The following is a 7,962-nucleotide window of genomic DNA, read 5'->3' on the forward strand; positions in this document are numbered from 1 at the left end:
GCTTTAAGCTCACAACGCAAGAAAAGCAACACCCGATTGGCACTATGCCGATGAGTACGGGCATTCGAGACCCTAAGGATGGCACCCGAGGCGCATGCTGCGCTCCTTGAGCGCAAAAAGCGATGACGACATCGAGACCCAAGAAAGGTCTCAGACACAGAAGACAGACTACACAAACACACCAAGACAGACACAGGCTGGAACTGCCCTGCCCGGCACACGCTAGCATCGTACCAAGAAGTAACTTGCTTCCTTTAGCTGCCCAAAAGGAACTGTTCCTGGACAGCCTTCTCCCCTACGCTAACTTCAAAACCCCTCCCTGCAGTACCTGACCTCGCCCCCTCCCCACGGGGACCGCTCCCCATCCCTGCTCCCTCAACTTAGCTGTCAGAGGGCCGGGGGTCTGAATCCATCCTCGACAAAAGCCACATCAGCAAACCAACATATTCCTCCAGTTGCCAGGCTCCTCTTCATCACCTGCCAAAAAAAAAACCCCACCAGTGCCAGCAGTAAGCATCCTGTCGGTCGACACAGACCTCTTCCACAACGCCCTCCTCCTCAAAAGCAATGTGGCCTTCCACTCACCTGCTCCGCAGGAATTCCAGTCTCGGATGCAGCGGCCATCATCGCTTGTGGCACCTAAGACACCACAAGACAGAAAGCTACCGTTGCGCTTGTGAGAAGTGACCGGCCCCATGCTCCTCCTCTCTGCTACCCCAGCTCACCTCAAATGCTCATCCAATTCCAAAGGCTGCCCGCAGGGCACCTGCAAGACCAAAGAGAAATGCTTAACCGAGTTGCCATATAATACTTTGCTATTAGACACGGACCCGGCCAACAACCGCCTCACCTTCTCGGACCGCTCATCAGCATGCGGCTTCGCCCCTCTGAGCCTCTTGCAGCATCTGAAAAAAACTAAAGCAAAAGACACATGCTGAGTGTCCTGGTTTCGGCTGGGACAGTTAACTCTCTTAGTAGCTGCTACAGTGTGTGTTTTGGATTTAGTGTGAGAATACTGTTGATAACGCCCTGATGTTTTAGTTGTTCCTAAGTAGCGCTTATCTTAAGCCAAGGACTTTTCAGTTTCCCATGCTCTGCCAGCAAGCAGGTGTGCAAGAAGCTGGGAGGGAGCATAGCCGGGGCAGCTGACCCGAACTAGCCAAAGGGGTATTCCATAGCATGGAACGTCACACCCAGTATATAAACAGGGGGGAGCTGGCCGGGAGGCGCGATCCCAGCTCTGGCATCGGTCAGCAGGTGGTGAGCAATTGCATTGTGCATCACTGGGTTCTTTTTTCCTTCCCCCCCCCTCCTTTTTTTGTTATATTCCTTTTCATTATTATTATTATTATTATTGTTAGTATTATATTTTACTTTAGTTATTAAGCTGTTCTTATCTCAACCCATGAGTTCTGCCTTCTTTCCCTCCCCATCCCACCAGGAGCAAGTTGGGGGGGATGACAGGGAGTGAGGGAGTGGCTGTGTGGTCCTTGGCTGCTGACTGGGGTTAAACCACGACACTGAGATATTGCCCAAAACCACGGCCTGTCCGCACTGATTCCCATCTCCCACTCCTTTACCTTGGCCGCTCGCCCGCACCGCCTCTGCTGTTTACAGGTTGCCACGTCGAGGCTCGGGTATCACCTGTAAAACACAAATGGCAAGGGATGCTTCTAACTTCACCAACGCTACAACACCTGAAAAATAACTGCTCCTTCAGCCCACCAGACATGGCTCACCTTGCCCGAATCAGCTCTGGTGCCGATATCCCACTTTGCACCTTCAAAATACAAAAAGTAACCCAAAACCTAGAAGCTAGTCATAAGCCACTAGTCGCATCTTCCCTCCAACACTACTCACCGCCTCACCTTCTTACAGCGCTCCGCTCGCCTCTCCTCTCCTCTGTTGCCCTTTGGCACACAGCTCGTCCCGCTGCATCTGCAAAAACAATATCGAACATGTCACCCGGCTGCTGATCAACAGCTTAACAATTCCAGCGGTCTTGTTTCCATTTAGGAATACCATCTAGATTCCAACAACAGCCCGCCATTAAAAACACAAAAGTAGTTCGCATTATGCTGACGAGTGGAGGCACACAAGACCCTCGGTATAGCTACCGATGTGCTGGCCTAACACAAAAACAACCATGGGAACATCAAGACCTGAATAACATATGGTATGGCACACAGAAAACAAGCAACACAAACTACCTCCTTACCTACAAAGCCCCTAAGGGAATTACAGTGGCAGTTGGCCAATGGAAAAACCACAATGGCGTGACATGGTGACTCAAAGATCTAAAATGGACACCTTACAACTACAGAAACTGGTGCCAAAAACAATAGGTAAACAAGAACAAGAGAACGTAACTGCCATGACTGACACTAGAGGAAACCTCAGTGGACACTTCAGGAAAAAGGCAAAACTGGAATAACAGAAAAAGCTTGCGTGCCCGGGACTGCGATAAAAGATGACCCCTGGCTGCAGACTGTTAGGAGCACAAATAATACACATCCTCTTCTCCAAAACATTCCAGGGAAGACAATGACACAAACCTGCACTGGAAAGAAGTGCCTAGTCAGGGACTCTAAGTAACAATGACTGTGACATCCGGATGGACGCACAAATTAAGTCAGGGAATGAAGTAAGTAAAAGGCACAGAGAAGCAGAGACCTCAGAGTTCTGGGGGGGTATATTTTTATATACCTAATGCTTTAGGGATGAGACTCATCTGACATTCAGCCCTGCATATTGAGATGCAGAGGCCCAGATGGTTTACGCCGCATCTCCCGTGACCTTGTCGTACCTCCCGTCAGCTGTGGGGAAACTAAAACAGAACAGACCTCATCAACATCCAAATCCAACTGCAAAACCCATCTGAGAAAGGCTGATGAACCCTCCTCCCTTTCCCAGCCATCCCCAGTCTCAAAACTTTACAAACCCCTTCTCCTCTCCTGAACTATCCGGGAAGGAACCCCACTGCTTCCTGACAGCTCCTGCCCTGTATTTGCACCCCTGAACCCCCCCGCATTGGTCACTCCTCAGGAGCTGTTCTTGTGAGCCACACCCTGCATTCTGCAGCCACCTCCTATCTTACACCTTCCCACAGACTCTGGGCTCTGCTACAGGCCCACAACAGAAGTAAACTCCTGATGCTTAGAATCTACAAGGGGCCTGCCACAAGCTGCAAAGGTTCTACGGACAACACAGTTCTCTGTGGGCGATTGGGAAAGGTGATGAGCCATCCCATACCCTGAAAGACACTATACCTTATGTCCCTGACGCTTTCTTGAAAAATGCCACAGCTTCATATACAGATGCAGACAAGATGCACACCCTAACCCCTGCCAGATAACCTCACCATCAGCCCTGTTAAGAGAGATGATATCAGCAACTTACACAGCATACAGCAAAAAAACCCAGACACCTCTATTTCTCTAAATGCCAACAAACATCTACCCAAACAGCTTAGACAACTCAAAACCTGCCATCAACTGAAGGAACAGCAGACCACCAACACCCCAGAAACCCAGCAACAGAATGAGCTCCCTGATGAGCGGCTGTGGCTCATATACCCCGGGCCCCACCCACCACCCTTCCCACAATCCCCTGGGAAAGGGGCGGGGCCAACCACCAGAAGACATAAAGGCAGCCAGAGGAGCAGCAGGGAGTTTTCTCAGCTGCCTTCAGTTTAGGGTGTGCAAAGTGCTGAGCAGAGAAAGCGACCCTTACTGGAAACAGCAATGCCTGCGCTTTTACTGCAACTACATCTACACTGCACCAGCAACATGACCGGGTAGCGAATTAAGTTTAATTTTCCTGGGGCCTGGATAGAAAAAGAGAGATGTCCTACTAAGCTCTGTAAGAAAGTACTTTGTTAAATGCAATAATGGTGTTGTTATCAAAAATCATGTGCTTTAGTTTCCTATTAAAAAAAAAAAAAAACAAAAAAAACCAAAAATGCTATGGGATTACGCTTCGTTTCTAGCAAGACCCCGCATACTACCTAAATTCTACCAGAACTGCCTTCTGGGTAGGACCGAATGACAAAACAGAATTAGATCACGTAAGAATCCCTTCTCAACAATATCTCTGGTTGCAAAGTAAATTTTTTACTATAAATCGCCGACGATTCAGAGTCGCCTTGGCGGTCTCTCTGACCGACTCCCTTAACCGAACTAGATGAGTCCCAAGGAACACAAAATGCAAAAAACCCATGGAAATACAAGAAACGTATCAGACACTGTATGAAGCAGCAGCAGCCTAATTAACACCTGAGTAGCTAGACCAAAAATAAATTGCAAAACAGAACAAAAACCACCACAGGAGATGTGTCCATAAAAACAGATGAAGGCTATCGCCTTCTCTGAAAAACTCAAGAGGAGATCTGAGCTGATGAGAGACATCTTTGGGGTACCAGCTACCAAATAGAAACATACTATAAGACGGAAAACAAGACGACTCCTCTGGAGCACAAAGATGGCTTTGGAAAAGGTTCTGACACAACAAGAGGCATTGTCGCAGGGATTAGAGAGATCCCAAAGGGGCCAGAGAGACCAAAGAAGTCTCAGGGATGCAGTGAGCTCAAAAGGGAATTGAACAAAATACAGGTGTCCTCAGGGGACTGGGGACTGAATGGAGGCGCACCAAAGAGATGAGAGGACAGAAAGACCGACTGGGGTAACAGAAGCGGACTCGGGAAGGGTTCTGAGGGGAAGAGAGGGGTGCAAAGTGCCCTCCTGAGCTAAAACGGGGCTCTAGGGCATAGGAGGTGTCTCGCAAGAGCTCGGCAAAGGGAGCAGAGGCGTCCCAAGGGGCCGGAGAGACCAAAGAAGCCTCAGAGGTAACAATGAGGAGCTCTGAAGGGGATTTCAACAAAGTACAGATGTTCTCAGGGAGCCGGGGGCTGAATGAAGGCATCCTAAATGGCAAAGAGTAAGATAAGAGCGCTCTGAAGAGCACAAAAAAATAAAATCGAAAGGGAGCTAAAGTGCTACGAAAGTGCTGTGGAGTACAAGAAAGGACTCAGATTACATTGTTAGAGAGAGCAGAGGAATTAGGAGGGGGCAGGGTAAGAAAAGAAGACTTGGAGACACAGCGAGGGCCTTGGAGTCTCAGGAGGGCGTCTAGGCAAACTACAGATGACTGAATAGGAAAGGAAACGAACAGAGACACCCTCGATGGCAGAGAGAAAGACAAAGGAGTGCTGTGTAGCCAAAAAAGAAGGGAGGCTCTGATGGAACAAGAGAGATGGAAAGGGATATAAAGTGCTACAAGGTGATGTGGAGATTGACGAAGGTCACGGGAGGCATCGTGCCTGTAAGGAGAGGGTTGTTCAGGGGGGCCAATGGACAGAAGCAGGCTTAGGGACAACAAGGAGAAACACGGGTGATCGTCCGAGCAGAGTCCACATGGTCTCAGGTGGCCGGGGACTGAACATGGGAATCCTAAATTAAAAACATCCGGCAATTGCTCCCACAGGGAAAGTGCCAGCCCTGAAAGCTGTTGCTAGCCAGCACCGTGCCATGGAAGCGCTTTCCCAGGCCCAGCAACCGTGGGCTCCGGGCTTCTCTAGCCACCTCACGGCATGGTCACCATCTCTCCGGCTCGGAGAGCTCAGCTCGAAATCGAAACGTCCGCAATGGCTCCCACAGGGAAAGTGCCAGCCCTGAAAGCTGTTGCTAGCCAGCACCGTGCCATGGAAGCGCTTTCCCAGGCCCAGCAACCGTGGGGCTCCGGGCTTCTCTAGCCACCTCACGGCATGGTCACCATCTCTCCGGCTCGGAGAGCTCACCTCAGAAATTGAAAACGTCCGGCAATGGCTCCCACAGGGAAAGTGCCAGCCCTGAAAGCTGTTGCTAGCCAGCACCCTTCCTTGGAAGCGCTTTCCCAGGCCCAGCAACCGTGGGGCTCCGGGCTTCTCTAGCCACCTCACGGCATGGTCACCATCTCTCCGGCTCGGAGAGCTCAGCTCAGAAATCGAAAACGTCCAGCAATGGCTCCCACAGGGAAAGTGCCAGCCCTGAAAGCTGTTGCTAGCCAGCACCGTGCCATGGAAGCGCTTTCCCAGGCCCAGCAACCGTGGGGCTCCGGGCTTCTCTAGCCACCTCACGGCATGGTCACCATCTCTCCGGCTCGGAGAGCTCACCTCTGAAATTGAAAACGTCCGGCAATGGCTCCCACAGGAAAGTGCCAGCCCTGAAAGCTGTTGCTAGCCAGCACCCTTCCTTGGAAGCGCTTTCCCAGGCCCAGCAACCGTGGGGCTCCGGGCTTCTCTAGCCACCTCACGGCATGGTCACCATCTCTCCGGCTCGGAGAGCTCAGCTCTGAAATCGAAAACGTCCAGCAATGGCTCCCACAGGGAAAGTGCCAGCCCTGAAAGCTGTTGCTAGCCAGCACCCTTCCTTGGAAGCGCTTTCCCAGGCCCAGCAACCGTGGGGCTCCGGGCTTCTCTAGCCACCTCACGGCATGGTCACCATCTCTCCGGCTCGGAGAGCTCACCTCTGAAATCGAAAACGTCCGGCAATGGCTCCCACAGGGAAAGTGCCAGCCCTGAAAGCTGTTGCTAGCCAGCACCCTTCCATGGAAGCGCTTTCCCAGGCCCAGCAACCGTGGGGCTCCGGGCTTCTCTAGCCACCTCACGGCATGGTCACCATCTCTCCGGCTCGGAGAGCTCAGCTCAGAAATCGAAAACGTCCAGCAATGGCTCCCACAGGGAAAGTGCCAGCCCTGAAAGCTGTTGCTAGCCAGCACCCTTCCATTGGAAGCGCTTTCCCAGGCCCAGCAACCGTGGGGCTCCGGGCTTCTCTAGCCACCTCACGGCATGGTCACCATCTCTCCGGCTCGGAGAGCTCAGCTCTGAAATCGAAAACGTCCAGCAATGGCTCCCACAGGGAAAGTGCCAGCCCTGAAAGCTGTTGCTAGCCAGCACCGTGCCATGGAAGCGCTTTCCCAGGCCCAGCAACCGTGGGGCTCCGGGCTTCTCTAGCCACCTCACGGCATGGTCACCATCTCTCCGGCTCGGAGAGCTCACCTCTGAAATTGAAAACGTCCAGCAATGGCTCCCACAGGGAAAGTGCCAGCCCTGAAAGCTGTTGCTAGCCAGCACCGTGCCATGGAAGCGCTTTCCCAGGCCCAGCAACCGTGGGGCTCCGGGCTTCTCTAGCCACCTCACGGCATGGTCACCATCTCTCCGGCTCGGAGAGCTCAGCTCAGAAATCGAAAACGTCCAGCAATGGCTCCCACAGGGAAAGTGCCAGCCCTGAAAGCTGTTGCTAGCCAGCACCGTGCCATGGAAGCGCTTTCCCAGGCCCAGCAACCGTGGGGCTCCGGGCTTCTCTAGCCACCTCACGGCATGGTCACCATCTCTCCGGCTCGGAGAGCTCAGCTCTGAAATCGAAAACGTCCAGCAATGGCTCCCACAGGGAAAGTGCCAGCCCTGAAAGCTGTTGCTAGCCAGCACCCTTCCTTGGAAGCGCTTTCCCAGGCCCAGCAACCGTGGGGCTCCGGGCTTCTCTAGCCACCTCACGGCATGGTCACCATCTCTCCGGCTCGGAGAGCTCAGCTCTGAAATTGAAAACGTCCGGCAATGGCTCCCACAGGGAAAGTGCCAGCCCTGAAAGCTGTTGCTAGCCAGCACCGTGCCATGGAAGCGCTTTCCCAGGCCCAGCAACCGTGGGGCTCCGGGCTTCTCTAGCCACCTCACGGCATGGTCACCATCTCTCCGGCTCGGAGAGCTCACCTCTGAAATCGAAAACGTCCAGCAATGGCTCCCACAGGGAAAGTGCCAGCCCTGAAAGCTGTTGCTAGCCAGCACCGTGCCATGGAAGCGCTTTCCCAGGCCCAGCAACCGTGGGGCTCCGGGCTTCTCTAGCCACCTCACGGCATGGTCACCATCTCTCGGCTCGGAGAGCTCAGCTCGAAATTCAAAACTCGTCCAGCAATGGCTCCCACAGGGAAAGT

At 52.8% G+C, this 7,962-nt stretch overlaps 2 long non-coding RNA genes across 4 annotated transcripts; both read right to left on the reverse strand.

Moving 5' to 3' along the window:
• Positions 1 to 373: 373 nt before the first annotated feature.
• LOC127028784 (uncharacterized) lies at positions 374 to 761 on the reverse strand. The gene is made up of 3 exons (XR_007768077.1): positions 726 to 761; positions 586 to 639; positions 374 to 477 (listed from the first exon to the last, which is right to left on the reverse strand). It is a non-coding gene; the product is annotated as an uncharacterized LOC127028784 (long non-coding RNA).
• Positions 762 to 849: 88 nt separating this feature from the next.
• On the reverse strand, positions 850 to 1,898 carry LOC127028783 (uncharacterized). 3 transcript variants are annotated; one of them, XR_007768075.1, is made up of 3 exons: positions 1,869 to 1,898; positions 1,581 to 1,644; positions 850 to 915 (listed from the first exon to the last, which is right to left on the reverse strand). It is a non-coding gene; the product is annotated as an uncharacterized LOC127028783 (long non-coding RNA). The 3 variants fall into 3 exon arrangements; XR_007768074.1 differs by having other exon boundaries at positions 860 to 905; XR_007768076.1 differs by lacking the exon at positions 1,869 to 1,898 and adding an exon at positions 1,740 to 1,784 and having other exon boundaries at positions 860 to 905.
• Positions 1,899 to 7,962: the final 6,064 nt, after the last annotated feature.

The sequence above is a fragment of the Gymnogyps californianus genome, unplaced genomic scaffold, assembly GCF_018139145.2.
Source record: "Gymnogyps californianus isolate 813 unplaced genomic scaffold, ASM1813914v2 HiC_scaffold_424, whole genome shotgun sequence".
Lineage (NCBI taxonomy): Eukaryota > Metazoa > Chordata > Aves > Accipitriformes > Cathartidae > Gymnogyps > Gymnogyps californianus.